Here is a 26,441-nt window from a genome sequence, read left to right as displayed (position 1 = left end):
CATAGAATAGAAATTACTGTTCTTCAAAAAAAGTATTACTACTTACTACATGGTTAGTTACATAATCTTCTCTGATGATGATATTTAGTTATTAGTTATTACTGTAGGTGCTATTAAGAGTATTTTTTAAATATATATTTAGAAGGACGACTACATCATTTTCATATGTTCTCCATATATTATAAAATACAGTTCAGTATTTATAATGATTTTACAAATCATTAATAAAAAAACATATTTTTACCCCTAAATTAAAATGTATTGCATTTTATAACAGGTATCCAAGTTTATGCAAAATTGGTGGAGGTATTACTATAAAATGCATGCATATTGTACATTTAATGTGTACAGTACCTGGCTACTAACAGTCGTGGTATAGTATATGTGATAGTCAAACTTTGTGAAAAGCAATCTGATAACAGCGAACAATATGAATGTAAATAGCCTCAAATAACAAGAGTGTCACACGTTTACCCCCCGGGTGCTGCTGTCAAATAAACACTTGTAGGTAACATGCTTTTCAAGGACCACAGATTCCATGCTTCACAAACATAGCCATCAATTCTCCTGACTGCTGTTCAGATGTCTTTAAATCATGCCATAATAGCTCACAAGCTACCCGACTGCTAATGCTGCTGTGCATTCAAAACCCCACAGGGCATTTGTCATCAGTACACATCACAGGCTACGAATATGTCTCTTCATGCAACCCGACGATGGGGGTGAGAACTGCAACGGAAGTGGCACGTGTCCTTGCGGGCGACTTGTGATTAAGGAGGTAGATTTTAAACTTTACCCTTATGTGAAATTGCAAACACAATCTGCAATTTGTGAAAGTGAGAAGTGACTGGTTTCTAATTAACAAACCAACACATGTGTAACTGCTGCACAGATGGAGCAATCCTTTTTAAATACTGTATATACTTTTGACTTGAATGACCCAAATCAAACCATGAGCATGTTTCTTTTTTCTTTTTTTTAAGCTTTTAGGGCCAGCACTTTAACTTTATGCTTAATAAGGAAAACTGTTATATCATTTTATACTATCTAGTTATTTTACCCCTGTTTTTCACCCCAATTTATAATAACTAATTACACTCCCTCAATGCAGCAGTTCCCCACAACAGTTCAGGAGAACTGAAGGTCCTACAAACAGGACAATTTAGACCCAGGAGCTTGAGACAAATGGAAGAATCATCATCTTACTGGGACAAAAATACACATTCTTATCTCCTGTAATCCTGTTACAAATCTTGTGTTAAGAAATGCAAATAGCACAACTTCAGAACAAAAAATAGAAGGCCCAAAGAAACTCGGTATATGTCCTCCAGAGGGGTCGGTAGATCGCTGACGTCCACTCTCAAGTTCCTGGGTGGATAAGGAAGCTGACTTTGTCATGGGATCGGAGGATACCCACTGAACCAAGCCAAACTCTATGTAGCTCAATCATACAAAAGCCTTACCTTACCTTAAGATCATAACATGAATCCTGCTGTTGGGAAGTATTTTAACACAAAACTACTTCTCTTATAATAATTATAGTCATTATTGCATTTTTTGATAATTGGTTTGGAGATAAGAATCATATATCTTTTACTTTACATATTTTGTTTTTACTTGAAATTCATATTACAGTGAAGCTATTGATAATTACGGTCACATTGCTGAGTGAAGAGGGGTATAAAACATATATTAATAGCATGTATCGTGAATCGTATTTTGTCATACTTGTACTTGCTAGAACCAAAGTCATTGTATTTATCTTGCTCTTAATTGTATTATTACTTGTACTGTGATTCTTGAAATGTATTTTTGTTTACGACTGTAAGTAGCCCTGGATAAGGGCGTCTGCTAAGAAATAAATAATAATAATAATAATAATAATAATAATAATAATAATAATAATAATAATAATAATAATAATAATGTAGTTCAACAAATAAACGTAAATTGAATTAATAGTAGCGGTAGCATATTGCCACAACTTTTGCACAGCATATGTGCTGTGAGGGAATCTTAATAGGAACAGTTAACAAATAATTACAATTACATTTAACCATCATCTGAGTAAAAAATGCAAAGATGACAAGTAGAATGTCCAGTTACAGTAGTTGTAAATCTGGATGGCCTCGATTAGGTAAATAAAATTTGAACGTTTCTGTAATATAATTCTAAAATCTTACAAAGTCGGTGTAAACCCCCTTTTTAATGCAATGTCCATTTAATTAATAGTATAGTTCTTAAAATGTGTGACAACCGAAATATTAGCATAATTAATTACTGTACAGTGACAGATCACTGCGCGACACAGAAATTTGTTGTAAACCCCACGTCAAAATAAAAAAAAAGGACAGGGGCAAGGTGATTTTTTTCAGGAATAATAGCACCACTGTCATAGTGAGCTACCTCTGTTTTGTTTGTATTCTTGTATTCATAAATTCATTAACATACGTTTGTCTTTTTAATGGCCTTTCTTGCCGGATATATGCATACAGATGATAATGAAGAACAACCAATGTGTATTTAACTGGACATTCTTGCCTTTTCTTTCAGTAAATTGTGATTCCTTAGAAATATATTTTATCCCAAACTATAAAACACTCAAATGTTAGATGTGTAGGAGTACTAAAAGAAACGAGAAAAAACATTCGCATTTGTTGTGGTGGCAGCAGATTTACATGGACAATGGCTATTAACCACTAAAGCCAGATCTGACCAGCATAGCAGATGCTCTTACCCCATGCTTGCTTTGCTACAGCATGCACAGATACTGTCCAGCTGTCCCAGAGGAATGCAATATTGAATTAAAACCACTGGGGAAATACAATTACTTCATTCTGTGTGACACAGTACATGCCACACTTTTTTTGTTCATTAATTAGAAAATGCATACCACTACATAAGTAGTGGAATGGAAAATGTTGTAGGGATATATTTACATTGACCTCGAGGGACATTTAACTATTAGGTTAATAGTCGGCACCCCATACATTACGATATGCTGAATTTCTCTTACAGTATATAACCCATGTTACCATGGAAATGGAACATAATATTGAAAAAATATATCCTTGCACTTTGTATCCTCATGACAAAGGATCTTGTACACTCCACTAATTTACTAGATCCTACATCATGATGCTCCTCTATCGGCAGATAATTTGTGATCACAGTCTCTACAAAACAAACACAGTACAACAATACATTCAAAATAAATATGTGGACATTCAGCCAAACAACACCATATACAACCAATACATAGGATAAACCTCACACATTTGTATTTGTGTTTATTGAAGAACTCGAAGAGACAATTTTGTTTTGTATTGCTCATATCAATGAGGTTTTTTTTAATGATTTGTTTTCAGTGGTAGAATGCTGAATTTTACTCACCCTTTTAAAAAAGTATTTTTTCAAGAAACACAAGTCACATTATTCTTTTAATTTATATATTTGTATTTTATATGGGTGGATGGATTTATACCATACTATAGTCCTGCATTTCAAAAGAGCGTAGGTCTACTCTCTGCAAAGGTTCTTCACACATCATAAAACCACAGACTCGGTTATCAGATATGCATTTATTAGGTGCTTTGTTAAGGGCTGGGTTGAGTTTGCGATCACCATATATTAAACCACAGTAAAAAAACAGTGACAGCTTAAAATAGAATTCATTAGAATGATATTACATTTTACCTTTAATGTATTATCATTTCTTAAAAGGTCCCACAAAATGGTACGAAACACAGGAGTTTAAACTAAGCTACCAGTATATGAGAACAGATTTACTTGTCATGGATGTATTTAGTGTATGTAATAATATTGATCTGCATATTAGGGTGAGGCTCCATACAAAACAAAATATATGCATGGATCCTTAAAATAAATAAAAGATCACTGTTGACTATTTATTAAATGTATGAATAAAAAAAAAATGAGGCCAGTAATAAATTGTTAGCCTTGTTAAGACAACTAGGTACCTAAGAAGCATCTCTATGTGCCTGTGGCAGGGTGAAAGCCCTGCCGATGCACAGGTGTAATATGTGTGTGGGGGGTGGGGGTTAAATTCCTCCCGCTAGAAAACATGTGGGAATGTCACAGATGTATAAAAAGGGTCATCACGGGTGTTGATGTTAGAGATAATGTGGAGAATTATTATTGTTGGTGAAGGTGAGGTAAGTGTTTGTTGGTGTTTGTGGGTATAGTTGGTGTTTAGGCGTATTTACATGAAAGCGACAGCTCGGCCTGAAACCACAGGGTGTAATTAAAGGTGTTTGTCCTGTTTTGTTCAACTGTTTATTTTGCCAACCGTGCCTCTGTTTGTTTGTTTTTGTTGTTTTCTTGTTTTTGTTTGTGATTATTTATTATTAAATATGCACACTAGCACTTAAACCTGCAGCTTCTGTGTTTGAGTCTCCCTTCCTGCCAGTAACAGCTTGGGCTTTGACGCCACCCTGTCACACTTGGAGTCAGCAGTGGGATAGCGCCCCTGGAGACTCAAAACACAACTGCAGGTTTAAAAGAAAGAAAGAAATAGAAAATGGACCGTGGTGGTGCCTTGCCTGTGGAGAGCCCGGGCACTACACCAGGTCCTGCCCCTTTCAGGGTGAAAAGGAGTTGCCACCTGCTCAAAAGAAGAAGAAGGGGAGGATTGGCCATCCCTGGAAGCGAGCAAACAAGCCGGTGCCATCTTCAGAGCACAAGGGGGAGGAGCCACAGTCCCCACAGCCGGAGTGTTCAGCGCCGCCAGCCCGAAAGCTGGAGGCGGGCATGTCTGCCTTCTACGAGGGAGGTGAGGGTAGGTTGAACGCCCTCCTCAACTACCTCAATGGCCAGGAATGGTGCCTCATCTGTGGACAGCTTGAGCACTAAACGGTGTGCTATCCCCTTCAGGATGAAGAGGAGGGGCCAGCATGGTCACTGCCAGAGTGCCCAGTGCCGCCACCGCTGCCGGAGTGCCCCGCGCTGCTGTCAGCATTGCCGCTGCCAGCGTTGCCACTGTCGGAGTGCACCGCACCGCTGCCAGCGTTGCCATTGCAGGAGGGCTTTGCACTGCTGCCAACATTTCCGCTGCTAGCGTTGCCAGGACTGGAGTGTTCCCCACTACTGCCAGTGTTGCCACTACCGGAGTGCCCATCGTCGCCACGTCCAGAGCAAGGGTTGCTGCGGCCACAGCCGGCTATAGAGAGGGAGGAGGAGGTGTCTGGACCTCCCATTGCTGGGCCTGGGTCCCAGGACAATGCTCCACCACGCACAATTGTTCATGTGGTCTCCTACTGCGCTCCCCCTGAAACCTCAGATGTCACTGGGGTTCCCCCGCCTCCTGTTTGGTCCCCCCTGATGGTTCAGACATCACTTCGCCAGCTCCAGGACTCTCACCTCTGCCTGCTGGTGCAACAGAACGGTCACCGGCCTACGCACCAGTCGCCCCTGCCATGCCGTTTGGGTCCCCTGTTGCCAGTTCGCGGTCCCTTAGCAGAAGTGCTGAAAGGTTGAATGACCCACCCACCAACCCGCCCACTAGAATCCCTATGGGGAAAGACGGACATGAGGGGAGGGGGTTGGTGTTTTAAGGGGGGAGGTGGCTGATTGCAGCCATCTGTGCTGCACACAGAAGGAGAGGTATGTGGCAGGGTAAAAACTATTGCTGGAAAGCTCTCTTTGTGTTTTATGGTAGCATTAACAATACAAATGTTATTGATACTTGTATGTCATTGGTCCGATCTGGGAGCCATTTCGGGTCAAATATTTGGTGACCTCTCACATAAAAACCATTTGGCCTACAGACATGAAACTTGGGGAAATCTTACATCTCTATAGCACCAACATCAAAATCCAAGAACCTTCGGTTTCAAGGGTGATTGACCTGACATGGACTGACCCAAAAGTCATTTTTATTTTTACATTGAATGTTCAGGACAAGGTGCAAGTGCAGTTAAAAGTGTAAAGGTGCAGATGTTTCAGTCATAATCCTCAGTGCTATGGGAACATGTGTCACAATTTAACAGACAAGGCAATTCATGCACGTGTAGCATCCCAGCTAAAAATAATTAGTGATTAGGTTCAAACAATTTAATGCACCTGAAATCAGACCAAATAGTTAATACATGGTTTAACCAAAATTTGAAGCATTTAAGACACTTAAAATACTGGAATAGGCAGAACTGAGGAGAACAAAGGTAAATCACAGCCAAGATACCTACAGACATACAGTAATATCTATCAATTGAAAATACAGAGAAGGGGATACTGCGTCCTGCGAGCCAGGCTGCCCCTCTGAATACATGCAAGTGTGCTCACAGGAAACAAGACAAGCCTCGTTCTTCATTTATACCATCAGGTATGCAGCGTGATTCACATGGTAAAAGCCTTTGCTCAAGATTACCACCCCTACGGATCTGTGATAGTCATTCAATGGCACAGAATCTTTTTGAAAATATATTCTGAAATACTTTTGCAGACATTTCAAATATAAACCAGTCTAAACGTTTTAAAATATAAATATCTACTAAGCTACCTCACAAGTCAATCTACACCAGCTGTCCTTGGCTTATTAGCAATGTCATTTATTCCACCTGTGCAACTGTTGTAGTAGTCAGGCTATTTAGCTCATTAACATGGTAAGTTTTGAATATACCAAAATCTAAATGCTCAGTTATTGGTACTTAAGTCCTGGCATTTATTAGAAGGTGCTATGTTAAAGTTATTATTTTTTTTTCAACATAAAAATGGGACCCTATATTTAGGTCTTTTACTGTATCTATGTGTGCAACCAGGTATAGTGAAAAGTCACAAACTGGAAAACCATTACATTGATAGGAAGCAAAAACTTGTAATTGAGTTTCTTAACACTTGCTTCTGACATACATGCATTGTACAAAGGAAAACTGTCTGAGGTAACCACAACTAACTAGATGACAATCTTGAGGCACGATTACTCTCAATGCTAAACACATCATTCTGCTTTCATACTCCCCCATAGTGTACTATAATTTTGAAGATATCATGGAAATGCTTACCTTTGTAAGAACTCTATAGCTCCATGCGTCATCCTCGGAGTTTGATTTTCAGATGAGAAGGGCTGCTGAACTATCTGATGGTTTTTCATTAGGAAACAGTTCAGATATGGAAATGTCACAACAAAGATTGCAAAGAGAACCAGACCAAGTGCAATAAGCAGAGCAGCATACAACACAACCTTCCTGGGTACAATGATAATCCCACAAGAATGAAAGACCAGCACTGTGATACTTAGAAAGGGTATGTGACCATGCACTTTTGAGAATACAGTGCCATGGTCAGGCTCTCAAATTGGTCACTGTAATTCCGTAAAAATAATTAAAACCATGATTGAGTGGATGGTGACAACAGTCATTGTTGCTTTCACAGTTCAAACCCAGGTGTCGTTTTCCTAAGGGGAAAAAAAAAACAGATTATACTTCAGTTAAGCAAGGAATATATATTCTTTTGGACAAGGTCAGAACATTTGTAATTTACTTAAAACTTTGACAACTGTATACAGTTCAATCAAATGTCCAAAAACAATATGTTATTTTCATCACAGTATTTTTTTTTTGTACTTTTAGAGCCATAATTGAAGTTTAATCACAGGATTAGTATTACTAGCACTGACAGGTTTGTAGCTCCTCAACGATATCCAAATATCATGACACAAGTCACTTTGAAAGTGTTGTAGGTAAATGAGCTCTCAAACTCAAGCTGTATTCATTATAGACCTTTTAGCTTTCTAAGTGAAATCATAAATAACACAAAGGTTTACCAGTATTATCACAAATATAAGGATACATGTAATGTAACTGTATTAATATATTCCTGATTGTAAAGTTGCTCCGTTATGAATCGTATTTTGTCATACTTGTACTTGCTAGAACCAAAGTCATTGTATTTTCATCTTGTTCTTAATTGTATTATTACTTGTACTGTGATTCTTGAAATGTATTTTTGTTTACGACTGTAAGTCGCCCTGGATAAGGGTGTCTGCTAATAAATAAATAATAATAAAGTACTGTATATAGAAATACTGTGTTTTCAAGCATTACCTACGAGCGCTGTGGAATAACCGTTTTGTTTTGGAAGTTTAGAAAATGTTATCTCCTCAGTTGGAAGTCCTGAAGCATCAGCAACTATATAAACGCCTGATCTGCCATAACCTGCCATTCCTAGAATACTGTGGTTATGAAACAATCCTCATTACTGTAGTCTTCTAGGATACGGAAAACATAAAGAAATACTCTATACTGCATAACAAAAAATTAAAAATATAACATTTATCCCCATAGAATTATGTGGGGCTTGTTGAAAAAATTACTATCTAAAATATTTCAAACTTTTAAAAATGGCTTTATTATATTGGAAATTCATTTGTTCTCCACTTGTGTCCAGTCCCATTTTTAAAACTCAAAACCCACAGCATTTACTTCTAGCTTAATCAGAGATTCTAGTGTTCACAGATACTGGCACTGGCATAATTGCAATATCTTTAGGGCTGGTTGTGCGTATCTCTGAAAAAACATCTCCCTCACTTGTATAAATAACTCTCGACACTTAACCAGCCCTAAAGTTATAGCTTGCTTGTATGACATGTGGAACTCTTTCAATAACTTTCATTTGGATTCCAAGTATGTATATACTGTTCACATTTGACATATAGAGATGCCATACACTGACAGCGTGCCATCTCAGCCTGTCACTGATTTGATTACCAGATGCAGCGCTTAAATGACTATTTATTATTAAAATCCAGGACCTTAAATATAAAGACCAAAGCACGAATGCACTGTATATAAGCTATAACTACTGGGAATGTTGAGTATAATTGGAGACAATGACCTCCTGCATTCCATCTTGGAAGTTATCCACAGAAGAGTTCTATCATCTCCTCGTACACTTGATATCCGCTGTAATTATCCCTTAAATATACCTTTTGAAAATGAGAAAAATATTAGGCATCAGTGGTTTATATGTTTTAAGATGTTTTGCATGAGAGGCTCCTATATACAACATCATTTTTCAACAGTGACATAGAACTGATTTCTTCCCTGGCAATACCTGATCGGATGGGGTATCTGCCTGTCATGAAGGCAGCTCTGCTGGGGGTGCACAATGGACCTGCAGCGATGTGCTGGGTCAGCTTCACTCCCTCCTGGGCTAGCTTGTCGATATTGGAGGTTCTGCAACAAGAAAAGTACTGTATTAATCTAGTCATAGCAATACAGAAACATACACATAAATAGTTTCTTACGATTTTTAAATCATGGGTGACATGTTTTTTTTTTTTTTTTGTCTAACCCAAGCAGTTTTGTTTAAATAGCAGTATTCATAACTGATTAAAATGTGGGTTTAAAGACAAAATTAATAACACACAAAACAAAATGCTGCAAACAAAATACAGGAACGATTGCAGCACAAAAAAACGAAAGAGAGAGAGAGAGAGAGAGAGAGAGAGAGAGAGAGAGAGAGAGAGAGAGAGAGAGAGAGAGAGATTCTATACATTGGTCTTTTTTGGTTTAATGCTATTTTTTCCTGTCAAAGCTGCAGCAGAGACAGCCTGGCACTGTGACGCCATTGGTCAGATGCCTAATTTTGGGAGCCAGGGTGTCGCACTGGATCTGGGATGTTATGCTCTCCCTTAAACTGGAAAAGTAAAATAGCTTCAAATGTAATTTCTTATTTAGCACACCTTTCCCTTGTTATGATATTTCCAATCATTGACCGTGCTCCTGGGTTCTGATTCTCCAATACTTATTATTATTATTGTTTTCAATATCTTCACTGAGTTTGAACTTGCTTTCATCTTATCTGTGGATAATTCTAAGTGCCTAACACTAAACAGACTTCCTGCTGCCAGTGAAACCATGTGACAATGTTACCTTTTAACTCTACAGGCCCAGCCTACTCTACATACTGTATCTAAAGAGGCTGAGTAGGTGGGACCAGCCAAGTTAAAAGACAATTGTGTCACATGATTTGAATAAAACTTGTGCATATATGTTGTAGTATTAACATAAAAGATAGATGCCACATATTTGTAACTTAAAAGGCTGGAGAAAAAATCTGCTCTAGGTTTTATAAAAAGTGTTTCCAGTACGCAAAAAGAATCAAGTACACTTGACATATTTTTAACTGCTTCTACAGTACTTTACTCAATACATACAATGGTCATTAAATAGTATACTTCCACACCCTCTCTTTGCCAGTGTGTCCTTTTTTGGGCACCCCAAAGGTCAGCATTCTAATAAAAGTGGGTAAGATTCTAAGGTTTTTGCCTGAAGGTGATAGAGAATAAACAACACGTCACACAAAGATGCAAAGTTAACAGTCTTTACTTATATATAACAAATAAGATAAACTCGTAGTATTGCCGTGAAAGGAAAGCCCCTAAGAGCAAATCTTGCAAGTTGTCTATTTTTTTCCTTCTCAGCCAGTGGTTCCCAAACCTTTTCTGCTGTGCCCCCTTAAGATATTTTTTTTTTTGCTCCCTACCACCCCCCACCCCCCCATTAACAGTAAAATACAAATATAATATGTATTTAAGACAGATACACCATATTACAATCACTATTCGTAATTGTATTAAGAACATAAGAAAGTTTACAAACGAGAGGAGGCCATTCGGCCCATCTTGCTCGTTTGGTTGTTAGTAGCTTATTAATCCCAGAATCTCATCAAGCAGCTTTTTGAAGGATCCCAGGGTGTCAGCTTCAACAACATTACTGGGGAATTGGTTCCAGACCCTCACAATTCTCTGTGTAAAAAAGTGCCTCCTATTTTCTGCTAACACCAATACAAAAAACTAGTCACTCAAATGTCGCGCTGTCATTTTCTCGTTCTTCATTCCACTTGAGAAAGTAAGGACATGGAGGACTTAAAGCCCATTTACTTGTTTCACAGCAAAACCATGTAAATTAAACCGATTTCACTATTATTATTACAGTATTGCTATTACATTATACCTGTTACGAGCCTTTACATGTTAATACAATTGCAAACAGTAATTGTAATGTTTATCCCACTTATTTTTTTATTATAACTTTATTAAAGATTTTATATAAGATTTGTTGAATAAAATGTTGTACCCTCGTTTGCTCGTTTTCTACATTCTGCACGCAAAAAAAATCACGTAAATGAAACTAAAAGCCAAGATACCCCGCTCTCCCATTTATAAACTGAAGCTGTATCTATATCTAGATTTGTATTTTATTTTATTGGAGCACAAAATGTGTCTGATATTAAAACCCGCCACTGCTATACTTTCAAATGAAGGAGGGCTGGTACAATCCTATAGGTCTGAAACGACACAAGCTCTGTGGACGGGGGTTGGTCAGATTAAACGTGATCCCTGCCTGGAGCTGATAAAGTCAGTCATCCTGGAGACCAACTGAGTCTGCCATTTACCGTGGAGCTTTTACAATCGCCAAGAAGTCTAAAAAAAAAAAAAGAAATTCCAGTCAGGTCTTGGCGCATCCCTAATAACATCTGAAAAACACTGTTCTGAGCTATGGCAAAATGTTGGTACTCTCCGCCATCTTTCAGATTTCTTTCGCATGCACTGCTTTCTGCTACAGCACGTGGGTAGACTAGATTAATCGATCAATGATTTTTTAATCGATCAACACCCACAGGCATGATTAATCGATTAATCTTTAATCGATTAAAGCCCCTAATTGTAAACCCTTGTCAAGGGATTCAGGGGACACACCAGGAATAAAAGAAGGGGGGCAAGGGTGGGAAAGTGTGTTTCAGTGTTGTAATGTTGTTGGTGGGCTGTGGGCTATTTAAAGGAAGCCTGCGAGCTCCTCGGGGCAGAGTGTGGGGAAGCTTGTGGTGAGATTGTGTACAGCTGTCAACTGAATAAAGAATTGCCGTTCTGGATTGAAGCTACTAGTTCTTCTGTTTCCTGAAAAGCTGGTACGCTACATTATAACAGGGACGTGTGTTTTCTTGATTGATCAAGTAATACTCAACATAATAATGTTGGCATTGGTATTATTTCAAAGGAATCTTGCTGCAAGAATAAGGTTACACTGTAGCTCTTTACCAGGAAACAGTTCATGATTGGGTGCTGGACAAGTTGCACTGCCAAAGCCTGTACTTACTGCAATTTCCTATAGGCTGTGCTTCTGTCTGTAACAACCAGCTGTGTCTGTGTCTGAACAGCAGAGTAAAGTGTTTCAAGAGCAACTTTAGATTTTCTTAAAGCATTTCAATGCTGTTGTTTTCTTATAAACTGGCTGATTTGTGCCAGACTGCACGGGTTCCCAGATCCAGTACCTTTTTCAAGGTCAACCCATTGGGACTAGAAACAAAACCCCTGCTAATTAGTATTGGGAAATTAACCCCTGCTAATAAGTATATTGGGAAAAGACTAAGTTTGGTTGATGGCTCCACATTGTTGTCAATTATTGTGCCAATAAGTGTAAGTTGTGATAAAGTTTGCGGTTTTGTATTATGTTATGGCTTCAATAAAGTGCATTCTCAAAATATTTGATCTTTATTTTTAGTGCAATGTGTTGCCCGTTGACACTGAAAACAATTAAACGTGCATACATACTGTATATTTATCCCAATGCAATATCCGTCATTAAAATAAGGACAACAAATATATACAAATAAATAATACATTTCAAAAAGCGTACTTACAGTACTTGTCAGAAGGCGGTAAATTTAGGAGCAGTCTAGGTAACATTGTAACATTGTAACATATTACAATACCATACCTATGACAGCTAACAGCTGTCAACTTGTCAACTGAATAAAAAATTCCTGTTCCGAACTGACGATACCTTCTATTTCTGTTTCCTCCGTTGCTTCTGGGGCGATTGACATGAAACATGTTAAAATATATATATATATATATATATATATATATATATATATATATATATATATATATATATATAACAAATGAGTAGCTGAGTTTTCACATATAGCAGGTATACATATATATATATATATATATATATATATATATATATATATATTAGATAGATAGATAGATGGATAGATATACTGTTTGTGTGCTTACAGCTGTTCCTGTATGCTTACATAAACTCAAGCAGAACAAGACACTCCCTAGTGTAAAAGGTCAAAAGTAGTCTCACGTGTTCTGGAGTTGCCCGTCATTATTTATTGTCTACAGGGAGGTAGCGAACCTTTCATTTTCAACATTAAATACTTTAGCTATATTTATCCTTTCTGAAAGCACACACGTTTAGTTACCAGATGTTGCGAGAAAACAGGGATTGGACCAATTTTCAGCCTTCGTTTTTTGTCCCAGTCAGTAACATTGTTTAATTGTCCCGGTTTGCTTTTTTGTATTCAAAATTTTTATATGTACAAAACTAGTCGTGTGCTGGGCAAGTTGACAGCACAGTATGTATTATACAAAAATAAAATAAAGAAACTTATAGATTACTTGTTTAATAATTCTGCTGTGTGTTTATTAATTAAAAAAAAAAAACACCGGCCATTTCTTGCTGGGGTATATTTTTTTTACTCTTTCCGCCCGAAGGGGTGGGGGCAACGTAAAGTGTCCTGAGGGCATCAGATGATTCTAGGGCATTTGCCATTTACTCCCACCTTTCAGTTCCACAGCTCGGCAACTCTACGAAATCAAGCCACCCTGTCCCTAACCCAACCCCAACCCTAACCTTAACCTTAAGCAACCCCTGCCCTAAAATCTAACCTCTAACCATTAAGAATCATCTGATGGGTGGGTGCTGATGAGGTATGAAATAGGTGGTGGTGTGTGTGTGCAGGGGTTGCATGGTGGTGTGTGCGTGCAGGGGTTGCATGATGGTGTGTGTTCAGGGGTTGCATGGTGGTGTGTGCGTGCAGGGATTGCATGGTGGTGTTTGCATGCAGGGGTTGTATGGTGCTGTGTGCATGCAGGGGTTGCATGGTGGTGTGTGCGTGCAAGGGTTGCATGGTGGTGTGTGCGTGTAGAGGTTGCATGGTGGTGTTTGTGTGCAAGGGTTGCGTGTTGTGTGTGGAGGTGAATTGGGGTGCAGGTTTGGCACGTAAGACGTGGGGGGGTGGGGGGAGACCAGGAGGATTGGGGAAGATGAGCGTGTGAGAGAAGGTTGTGTTCGGGGGATATAGAGAGATAGTGAGAAAGGGTAGGGTAAAAAAAAAACTACTACAATCATTTATTTTTGTTTTCAACTCCCAGTCCCCTTTCCCTCACTTTATGATTTTATTTTGTGATTATTTAATTATTGTAAAAATAAACAGCCTTCATCTACTCACGGTTGTAGTCTCATTTCTGTCCCAAAAAGAACCTGAAACGCTACAGTATATTGACGGGCATTACATAAGAAAATGAGATGTTCTTTATTTGGAATACCATGTCCCTTCTCAAAAATGTGTTTTAATATTAGCCTTTAATAAAGGAAAATGACTGCTTTAATGAATTTTCATGTATCTATTTCAGTGCAATGTAGTTTCTTCATTGTAATAAAGAAATACATTTTTTTAACATTTACATTTTATTTCTGTTTCTTCATAAAAAAAGAATGTTTTCTGGAGAGAGTAAAAAATACATTAACTTTGATTCATTTACTAAAGGTTACTCTTAAATGAATTCACGATCCAATTTATGGTAAACTGTGCATGCGTGACTTAGAAACTCGGCTGTCAGCAGAATATCCCAGAAACTGGGCTGAATTCAAAAAAGCAAAGCGGCCTAGAATTTTGGACGTTATCTGAAAACCAAAGCGGACCAGAATTTGGGATATAAATGAAAACAGGGGCAGTAAAACTGAGATTACATTAGAGATAAACTCATGTATCCTGTACCAAAACTGTAATAGTGTGGAAGATTGTGATGGGGTGCCAGCTCACCCCTATAATTTGTGTTATTATCATTTTTACTGTTGTTTTCATTATGATTTGCATCATAGTTATTGTTTGTTTTGGATTGGCAGGGAGGGGGTTAAATTCCCCCCTGCAAAATACATGTGAGTGTGGCTGGAGCCTTAATTGTTAATTATTGGTTAAATGGGCTCCAACCATAGACCATAAAAGGCAGGTGAAACCCTTTGTCAAGTGGAGTGGTTTGGTTTGGTTTGGAGAGACAGTAAGTGTTACCTCTAGAAGTGTGTGTATATAGATATAAATACTTGTTTTAATTTGATTTATTTTGTTCTGTGTTTTGTTGAGGACCTTTGTTTAGTGTTTATACCTTTGTTTGGCCCTTGTGACTTTCTATTTTGTGTTTTTTGTCAATTAAAGTATTTTGTTTCACTGCATTTTCTGACTCTGAGTTTTCCAGGGGGCGCTATCCTACTCTCACACCACTTGTGGCAAGATAGCTGCAGAGGAAAACTCAGTGTCAGAAAATGCAGTGAAACAAAATGCTTTAATTGACAAAAAACACAAAATAAAAATTGTGGTAATCTGCTTATTGTGGTAATCATTTACATACATACATACATACATACCAGATTATATATATATATATATATATATATATATATATATACACAGTGCCTTGCATAAGTATTCACCCCCCTTGGACTTTTCCACATTTTGTAGTGTTACAACCTGGAATTAAAATGGATTTAATTGGGATTTTTGCCATTTGATTTACACAACATACTTAACACTTTGAAGGTACAAAATATTTTTTATTGTGACACAAGAGTTAATTAAACAAAAAAAAGGACATTTGTTGGTTGCTAAGTATTCACCCCCCTGAGTCAATACTTGGTAGAAGCACCTTTGGCAGCAATTACAGCTGTGAGTCTTTTTGGGTAAGTCTCTACCAGCTTTACACATCTGGATCCTGCAATTTTTGCCCATTCTTCTTGGCAAAATTTCTCAAGCTCTGTCAAATTGGATGGGGACCGTTGGTGAACAGCAATTTTCAAGTCTTGCCACAGATTCTCAGTCGGATTGAGGTCTGGGCTTTGACTGGGCCATTCTAAGACATTCAGGTTCTTGTTTTTAAACCACTCCAGTGTAGCTTTGGCTGTGTGTTTAGGGTCATTGTCCTGCTGGAAGGTAAACCTCTGCCCCAGTCCCAGGTCTCTTGCAGACTGAAACAGGTTTTCCTCTAGAATTTCCCTGTATTTGGCTCCATCCATCTTGCCCTCAATCCTGACCAGTTTCCCAGTCCCTGCCGATGAAAAGCATCCCCATAACATGATGCTGCCACCACCATGCTTCACCATGGGGATGGTGTTCTCAGGGTAATGAGCAGTGTTGGCTTTGCGCCACACATAGCGTTTTGCGCTAAGGCCAAAAAGTTCAATTTTGGTCTCATCAGACCAGAGAACCTTTTTCCACTTGTTTGCTGTGTCTCCCACATGTCTTCTGGCAAAATCCAGCAACGGCTTTCTTTTCGCCACTCTTCCATAAAGCCCAGCTTTGTGGAGCGTCCGGGTTATAGTTGTCCTATGGACGGTTTCTCCCATCTCAGCTGTGGATCTCTCCAGCTCTTTCAGAGTTACCATTGGCCTCTTGGTTGCTTCTCTGACTAATGCCCTCCTTACCTGGTCACTGAGTTTTGGTGGATGGCCTTCTCTAGGCAGAGTTGCGGTTGTGCCATATTCTTTCCATTTTTTAATAATGGATTTAACGGTGCTTCAGGGGATGTTCAAAGTTTGGGATATTTTTTTATAACCCAACCCTGAATGGTGCTTCTCCAGAACTTTATCCCGGACTTGTTTTGATAGCTCCTTGGTTTTCATGATGTTGTTTGTTTAGATTTGCTCTCTAACAAACTCTGGGGCCTTCCAGAAACAGGTGTATTTAATCAGAGATCATGTGACACTTTAATTGCACACAGGTGGACTCCATTCAACTAATTAATTATGTGACTTCTGAAGGCAATTGGTTGCACCAGAGCTTATTTAGGGGTGTCACAGCAAAGGGGGTGAATACTTATGCAATCAAGACTTTTCAGTTTTTTATTTGTAAATAATTTTGAAAAATATGTAGATTTTATGGACAATTTTGTGTAGATCAGTGACAAAGAATCCTAATTAAATCCATTTTAATTCCAGGTTGTAACACTACACAATGTAGAAAAGACCAAGGGGGGTGAATACTTATGCAAGGCACTGTGTATATATATATATATATATATATATATATATATATATATATATATATAATGTTACACTGAGAGTCAGGATTAAGTCAATCATGATAAAAAATAACCATTTTGCGATTTGAACATTTAGATTAAAGAATGAAATGAAAGGTCTTATGAAATTATTTTATGAAAGGTCTTAAGAATTAAATGATTTTGGTCTTTGAGCAAATTATTTTGCTCAAATTGCAAAATGGAAAATATCAAACAAGCAAAGAAAAAAAACACAAAAGAAGAAACAGCTTCTTCGGTCTTTGAGTAAACAATGTAATCAGTTGCAAAATGTGTGCTTTGATAATTTGTAAATGCTCAAATTGCGAAATGGTTATTTTTGTCAGTGGTTGACTGAACCCTGACTTGGAGTGTAACATATATATATATATATATATATATGTATATATATATATATATATATATATATATATATATATGTGTGTGTGTGTGTGTTACAATACATTTTAATAAGGTCTACTGACAAATGTCATGCCAATATACAATATTACCACCTGGTTATTGTGCAGTATACAAAATTATGTCAATCTATGTTTTTTTTAACAAACTTTACCATGCTTCTCTATTACTTACATTATACCTGTGCTTTACCATGCTAATATCATTCTTAAATGCTTTTACTATGATATACCACAGTAGGGTTTTATAAATGGACCATTTTCTCTGACCCTATACTATATCTTAAAGAGTAAGAGGTTTCACATTTGAATATGTATTTATAAGTATTATTTTATCATCCCCTCGCGTTTGTTGTTGTTTGTAGTCATTTTGACTGGTTCTTATTTCAATGGATTTCTTATAAGTCTCTGTTAAGGTTCTTTCTATGAGTTCAGGATCTGTTCTTCTGCTCTGGTTGCCTGCCATAGAAATATGTTCTGTAGGCTCTACAGACCAAAGTGTCTTTATATTAGTAAACACCAGACCCTCTTGTGCACAGCAGTGTGATCGGAGCAGTTTGTGATCTGAAGCAAAAACACCTTTAGAAAGAAAACAAAAATAACACAGCATTTGAGTAATTCCAATAAGAACTTTACCATTCAGAACTTAGTATCATCAATGTATACAACATGCCAAGTAGTTAGATTTTTACCATTAGAACTGTGCCAGCTGAGCGAGTCTGCTGTGCTAAAGCAGAACAGTCGTACTTTAAGCTTAAGAGAATGCATTTTCATGGCATTTTTCATGTGATTTTCTATCTATCTGTTTCAGCAAACTGTTTTCACTGACAAACATCATGGCAAATTGAAAATCCTTCCAAAAATGAAACAGGATTCACCTGGCGTTTCTAATTTGAAAGATGCATTTTAACTTCAAACTGATCTCAATATCAGGTTATATATTATTTTTCTGACGAGAAAAGAAAATGAATCCTTTTTTCACCTTTCAATATCAAACGTACATCATCTGAAAATGAAACGGTGATCTTTGGACTAGGGCTTAATGCTAATATTAAAAAACGAGAATGACTTTCAGTGTAGGGAGGTCAAATTGCTTTGTAAAAAGGTTTCACTGTTTCACTTGAAAGGTCCCCACAAATCAATCAAAACGTGTAATCCTGAAGGAACAAAGCACTGAACATTATGTCTAAGCTGTTTACATTTCGGCGAGGTTCTAGAGGATCAAATCATTGAAGAAGCCACTAAAAAGTAACTTTCCGCTAATCAGATTTTCAGTCTTCTCTTCTCAGTGGTTTCGAACACATTGTTGATGGTTTCTGTGTACAACCCCCCACCCCCCACAAAAATAGTTGTTTTGTTTGGTTACACGTTCACAGTGTAATAATACAGTAATTGCACAAATGGTTGTGTAGTTACAACACAACTACATGTTTAAGTACAAAATCGTCTGTTGCTGCTGAAGTTGTCTGTTGCCGTTGTGAATGGCTTTTGTATGACACTGTATTTAGTATTGTGTATTTTACAATGTTAATTTTTACAATAACATGTTACAATTCTACAATAACTGTAGAATTGCAGTGTAGTTAGTGACATTTAAAGTAAATTGTTTTTTTTAATTTGTTTTCATTTCTGTGGTTACCAAAAGATAATACAATCTTTAAATTGTACAATCATACATAGTCCGCAAAGCCTACTTCGAGAGGAGGTGAGAAATTCAGTCTCCATGCCCATCCAGTTCTTGGATTGAGAATAAAGTACGGTAAAAACGAAGGGCCTCATTTATGAAAGGGCACTAAACATTATCGTGCACCACGATTGCAATTAGTGTGCATGTTCATGATTTCTGTATTTACTATTGCAATTGTATTGGAATAGTAGTGGGCTTACGCTGGCAGCAGAAATACTGGCTCCTCCAGACGTGTAGCTAGCTGTGGCAAGTGTGCGGTGCACTCCAGCCCTGGCGAGCATTATTTTAATATCTTACTTCTTACATTCCTCCTCTCTGAACAACCAACCCTGATGAGTGGCTGAGCAACTCTTTATATATACGTGGCCATCTCCAAATTGGTAATCACATAATTAATTTGGAAATGGCCACATCATGCACGCGTTTAGATGGATGAGGAATTTTAACCCCATCCATGCTGTAAAACAATAATAACAAAACATCAAACAATACATTTAAATCAGGATAATACAACACAAAATACAAATAAAAACAGGGGTGGGGTGTACCCAGTCACAGACTTAAATTAGGTTTTCCTTTTATGAACAAGAAGGCTTTTTCCCTGTCTGGCAGGTTAAAGTTACTGACAGCAACTATTCTCCCTGTTTTAGATTATTGTGGTTATATTTACCAGTTTGCTTGTAAGCAGTCTCTACATACAACAGATGTACTCTATAATTCATGTTGTTCTGGAGTGTTACCCTTTGACACATCATTGTCACGTGTACATAAAACCAGCCTGGCTCTCATCTGAACCGGAGGCTTTTTCATTGGTATTGTTTTGTGTTTAAGGTTTTTTAAGGCTTGGTACCTCCTTTTTTCTGGTAGAAAGGACTAGCATTGGCTATAGTTTACGTTCTCAGGATGTTAGTCGTTTGGCTGTTCCAAGGGTTCGAACACGTATGGGAGACTGATCTTTTACATATCAACTCCCAAAGACATGGAATTGTTTCCATTTATAGCTTGAAAATAGAATTTGAAAATCTTTCTATTATCTATTAGGGAATTGCATAGAACCTCCTGCCATTGCTTCTCCTTCAGTCTGCATTAACAAATAGCTATGTCTTATTTATTCTATTCTTCAATCTCTTTTAATAGAACATTGTACTATGACATTTCCCGCCAGAAGACTAGTCTGTCAAGTAATTTATTTTTAAGGTATTAAACAGCTCACAAAGCATTACTTATGCAATTATGTTTTTCAGTATTTATACATTGTATAGTAAAAATGTTAATTATTCCTAAAAAATAATTTATTGAATGTTAACCAAGGTAATAGTGATCAAATATTCAGTAACCATAAGAATACAATGTTTTGAATACTTTCAGAATTGTGTTATTCCTAAGATCTGACAATTCTTCTGATATGTAAATCAAAACAATAACACATGTTTCTTAAAATCTCCACTCGCACCTGAAGAAGAGACCTTGGACGCCTTGAAACCTAGTTATTGTGTATCATTGTATCTACTCTTCAAATCTAAAAGTAATTTGTGATGCAGGTCTATTAAAAGTTTAACAATATGAGCTGTCCTTGCCTGTAATTATTTAAATACTACTTTAACATTCAATTTCACCTCAGTTCTAGGTATCTAAGAAATAGGCTTCTTTTCACATCAAGTGGATAGAAAATCTTTTTCAGCTTCGGTTGAACAATATTCTGTTTGCAATAGAAAAAGGTCAACTCCCTATCTTGATGCTCTTGAACCTTCTTCCCATCTTTAATGTAACAAGTCATGTCTTTTTAATACATCAGCTGAAGAAAGGGATTGGCCAGACAGATGGGGCATTAAACTGGGTGATGTTATCTGTGTGATTGGATAAAGAGGGCCTCTTCCACATTGATCATTTATCTGCTGCCCCGTGTCTTTAAACAAGGATGTTTCATGGATTCATTGTCAGCACCTGGCAGTTTGCTGTCAATATAAAATATTGAATCTTTTGGACATTTTTGAGGGTATCTGCATTGTGTTTTTTTTGTTGTTGTTTTTTATAAAAGTGTTTTTAAGTACATTATATTATTTGTGAAAAAAACTTCAATGTGGTCTACAGTATTTAAAATTGAATGCACATTTATTTATTTATTTATATATTTATTTATGTATTTATATTTATATAGCGCCTTTGACCAAGGCGCTTTACAATTATTAAGCTAAACGGTACAATCAAGAGAAATGGCGGAAGGAAGAAGGTACGTTTATTGAGCAAGGGTGAGGGAGTGGTGCTACTGTGAGAACAGACGCTAGGGCAGTGTTGGGCAAACAAGCAGGGTCCTGATCGGGGGTTAGGGGCTAGGGCACGCAGTGGGATGGGCTACGGTGAAAAGATGTGATTTAAGGGAGGAGCAAAAACTGCGTAGTGTAGGGGACTGCTTTATATGGTGGGAGTTTATTCCAATGAAGGGGAGCCAGGAGGGAGAAGGAACGGAAATGGGATTGGGCACAGGGCGAGGGTGGGACCGAGAGGGACAACAGAGTTTGAGAGCGTAAGGGACGGGAGGGAGCATAGTAAGTGATAAGTGCAGCCAGGTAGGGTGGGGTGAGACCATGGAGGGATTTATAGACTAGAGTAAGGAATTTAAATAAGCAGCGATAGTAAACAGGGAGCCAGTGTAGCTGAAGGAGAAGAGGGGAGGTATGAGAGGAGTGGGGGATGTTGAATATGATACGGGCAGAGGCGTTTTGAATTTGCTGTAGTGGTGTGAAGGCATAGGAGGGAAGGCCAAGGAGAAGGGAGTTGCAGTAATCAAGACGGGTGAAGATGAGAGCATGAACCAGGAGTTTAGCAGCAGAGAAAGAGATGGAGGGGCGTATTTTGCGGATGTTAAATAGGTGGAATCGGCAGGTGCGTGTAGTGGACGAGATATGATCAACAAGGGAAAGGGTAGCGTCAAAGATGACGCCGAGGTTGCGAGCAGAGTTAACCGGAATGAGGGACAGGGGAGGAAATGAAATGGTGGGGGTGGGATGGGGAGAAGAAGGGAAGGGGAAGAAAAGGATTTCAGTTTTTGGTGGGTTGATGAGGAGGTAATGGCGTGCCATCCAAGATTGGATAGCAGTCAGGCATGCAGTTATACGGGGTGGAAAGGTCAGGGGTGAAGGAAGGGAAGGAAAAGAAAATCTGGGTGTCGTCAGCAAAGAAATGGTGGGGGAAGTTAAATGAAGAGATTAGAGATTCAAGAGGTGAGGTGTACAGAGAGAATAACAAGGGTCCGAGGACAGAGCCCTGGGGAACACCAACAGTCAGAGGGGAGGGGGGAGAGGTGAGGCTGTTGAAAGCAACAGCAGAAGTGCGGGAAGATATGTACGAGTGCAGCCAGCTAAGTTGTGTTCCAGAAATGCCGAGGTTGGAAAGGGTGGAGAGAAGGATGGGATGATCGACTTTGTCAGAGGCAGAGGAAAGATCAAGGAGAATGAGAATTGAAGAGAGGCCAGCGTGGGAGGAGTTGGCCAGGTGATTCTGGATGGTGAGGAGGACAGTCTCTATGGAATGGGAAGGACGGAAACCAGATTGGAATCAGGGGTAGAGGGAGTTGGCGGATATGTATTGTGATAGGCGTACGTGAACTAGACGCTCAAGGAGTTTTGAAAAATATGGAAGGAGAGAGATTGGGCGGTAGTTGGCAGGGCAGGCAGGGTCGAGAGTGGGTTTTTTTAACAGAGGAATGATGGTAGCTGATTTAAAAGCGGCAGGGCAGATACCGGTGGACAGGGAGGAGTTAAAGAGGGAGACTAGATAGGGAAGGATAAGAGGGAGTAAATGGGGTATTCAGGGGGGAAGAGGTTGGGTGGGCCTTGGAAATGATGGAATAGAGTTCAGAATAAGATGTGGGGGGAAAGTCAGTAAAGGGGGCATTAGGAGCAGATGGAGTTAGAATGGGGAGCTGGGGATGGGGGCTAGTCTGGGGGAGAGTCCGGAGTTGTAGACGAATAGTACTGATTTTGGTTGTGAAATAGTAAGAGAAATCACTAGCAGTGAGGGTTGGGAGAACTAAAGATTGGGGTGGAGGAGGGGGGCGGAGTAGTTTACTGAGGGTTAAGAAAAGCTGCCGGGGATGGGGAGCCAAAGCAGTGATGAGAGTTTGGAAGTAGTCACATATGGATAAGTACTGTACTGTATGAGTTGTCATATTTCAATATACTGTGGCAACTCTGAATATGCAGTTAATCTATTTCTCTGAACCCAGAATATGTTTATTAGCTGTTTTAAGCAACCACAGAAAAGCTCTGCACGCCACAGGCCCCAGGCCCCTGGTTTAAAAAATGGTACAGTAATGTATAAATCTGGAAGTCTCAGCTTTTGGTATGACATCAACAACTGGACACACTCATAGCCTCTATCACCGTGGCAGGCAGGGTTCAGGCAGTATGTATGAAGAATCGGTAAAGCAGTTTAGGTCAGTGACATATAGTGGCAGGCGTTGAAGTAAGCATGGCCGCCAAAATACAAGAAGGGTTAAACATACTGGAGCACTGTTGAATAATTCTCTCATTTTGCATGCTGTGGCCTTTGTCCTACTATTGATTGTGCTCAGTAATGAAGTGCGGATTAAAATTCCAATGTCCCTGTTGCACTTGAGGATGGAGTCACGCACATGTGCAGAACAACAGAATTAATGTATATTGTGTCTACAGTCAACAGAATTCATAATTAAATCAAAAGCATATCCCACATTACTGGATTGTGTAACTTATCAGCAAAGCATATTACAAACATGCACAGAGACAAAACAGCAATGGTGAAGTCAATTGTATTAGTCATAAATTACGGAAGATTGGTAGGTGACATTGCTATATGATGTTCTCACATTGTCACAGCTTCCAGTGTGTGCTTAGAGTCCCTCATTTACACACAGCTGCATTCTTTCTTTATTTATTTATCTATTTATTTATTTATTTATTCAGGTTAAAAATGTGGGTTTATAATGAAATTTAAAAACAAACAAAAAAAAACAAACAAACACAACAACAACAGGGAAGGAGCAAAACGGACATTAAATAAATAATTGCCTTTTCCAAAATATGGTTTTAGTTTTACTGTTTATTGAGACATCTACTGAGCTACATTTTTACATGCGCTTGTAAGGTAAAATAAATCTTAATGTAAAACATATTTTTAGTATGGGGCTCTATACCTTAGTTTAAGTGACAGATCTCTCATCTACTGGTAAGAGAAAAAAAAAACGCTAAAGAAGAAGAACATTGCCATCTAGTGTACTAACTCACAAAATACAACTGCAGATAAAACTGAGGGGAGCCATGGGCAGATGGACAGGGGGACAGGATAGTTGCCCTTCTCCTTAGACAAAGACGAAAAACTGGTGGAGGCTGAGGAGGGGGAGGTGAACTCTGACACACAACAGGGACGAAGGGATTGAGGTAAGATGTAAAACACTTTCTAGCTGATCATTGGAGGTGTTGTTTATCAAATGATGAATGCAATACTAGCCAGTTGACTGATGAATGTTCTGGTAATGGAGGTGCCTAATATGCTTGATGTTTACAATTTTAATCAAGCTTAAAAGAGTGTTCCCTCCCTGAACCACCACTTTGTGGAATTTCTAAAAAAAAACATAAAGCTTTGCACACCAGCCTGCGAAAACATAAAACTGTATCAGTTGATATAGTTTCTGCCCTGATCACCTTTCATAGTGCTTGCATCTTCTCCACATCAACTGCTGCTCCACCTCTGCAATGGTCTCCCTCTGGGAGTAAGTGAAGCCACTCTGGCCTCGTCCTCCGCCAGGAAGCTTCTCCACAAGCCAGAGGGGACCCCCGGCCAAATCTATCCTAACTCTCACCCGGATTCCCATTCTCTACCCTCTAGATCCCCCTTGGGGCAAGTAACGGTTGCTTCCCAGCTTTGGAGGCTGATCGGTTCTGTCTCACCTACCCTGTACATTCTGTGCGTCCTCTTAATGGCATTTGTATAAAATCAAGATTTCATCTATAGGAGGCTAGGAGTATAGATTAGTGCAAAATCCCCATAACCCCATATTATGAATAAGGATCCTAGAAAGAGCAACTTTATTGAAGGCAAAGAAGCTGATGGGTTGATTTGATCAATTCATACCCCTGGCATATGTACAAATAAATAGTCTCTTGAATATCAGTACCAACACCAAGGTGTTGACTGGATGCATTTTTAAATATATTAAAATCCATATACAGTATTTTGATAACGTAATGTATTAGGACCCATCTCCAATGGCTGGTAATGCAGGAAGACAAAGTTAGTTTTTTGCAAGCTCCGACTAAATAAGCCAAAATAAAGCAATAAAGACATGGGTCCCAACAACTTGCATCAAAATTGGAAAAGTAGTTCTCCAGATAAATGTAAGTATGAACAGGCACTTCCAATATATCCCCATCATCAGAATAAATTAAAATAAATCCAAACTTAAATTGTGGATTTTGCCGGTTGGTTTTTAAAGTTATTCTGAGGCGAAGTTGCAGAAGTTTCTGTTTATTAAGTACAGATGGTGCATGCAGTCTTATTATCATAGGCATGTAAGCTCCTGTAGTTTATACAGATGTAAAGGTTTACTTCTAATTATAAAGTAATAACTGTATCTTTGTGTCAGACCTAGTGAGTTTCCACACTCTTGACAGATCATCAACAAACCCATTTGTGCTATTGATGTGTACATCTGTGTAACAATCTAAATTAATGCTGACTTTTTATATTGCAGCACACCACATGAATAATCCCCAACCCCCCACACAGTTTGAATTCTGTTTATACTGTCAGGGCGTACCTTTTTTTTCACAAAATCTTTTGTTAATTGGAAAACTTAGATGGATCCCTCTGTCAGAGCACACACTGAATGTCACCCCCACTAGGAGACATATGTTTTAATTGCCCCATGAATAGGGTTTCACACACCAATTATTGTCAATGCAAAGAGACTGAAAAATGTGTTTGAAGCAGAAAGTGATTGTCGGAGCTCCAGGGTGCATGTATGACCCCCAATTCTGTGACTGTGGACAGAGGGAGCTCTGTACTTCATGGTGGGAAAAATAATAAGAGTACAGGACTTTCATAAACGATAAACAAACCTCACTAGATATACAACACTATTCATATGAGCGCAAACTGGGAATATGCACCATTGAAACATGTATAAAAATAAAATACAGATTACACTGAACTGTGGTACTTTCTAGTATCTACTTTTACTCCATGAGCT

The 26,441-nt window shown here is 38.4% G+C and overlaps 1 pseudogene; it reads right to left on the bottom strand.

Moving 5' to 3' along the window:
- Window positions 1-7,015: 7,015 nt before the first annotated feature.
- On the bottom strand, window positions 7,016-25,064 carry LOC117406522 (steryl-sulfatase-like; annotated as a pseudogene).
- Between the last annotated feature and the right edge of the window lie 1,377 nt (window positions 25,065-26,441).

Source organism: Acipenser ruthenus, chromosome 8, assembly GCF_902713425.1.
Source record: "Acipenser ruthenus chromosome 8, fAciRut3.2 maternal haplotype, whole genome shotgun sequence".
NCBI lineage: Eukaryota > Metazoa > Chordata > Actinopteri > Acipenseriformes > Acipenseridae > Acipenser > Acipenser ruthenus.
The sequence above is the reverse complement of the archived record's forward strand: the minus strand, read 5'-3'. Positions and strand labels throughout refer to the sequence as shown.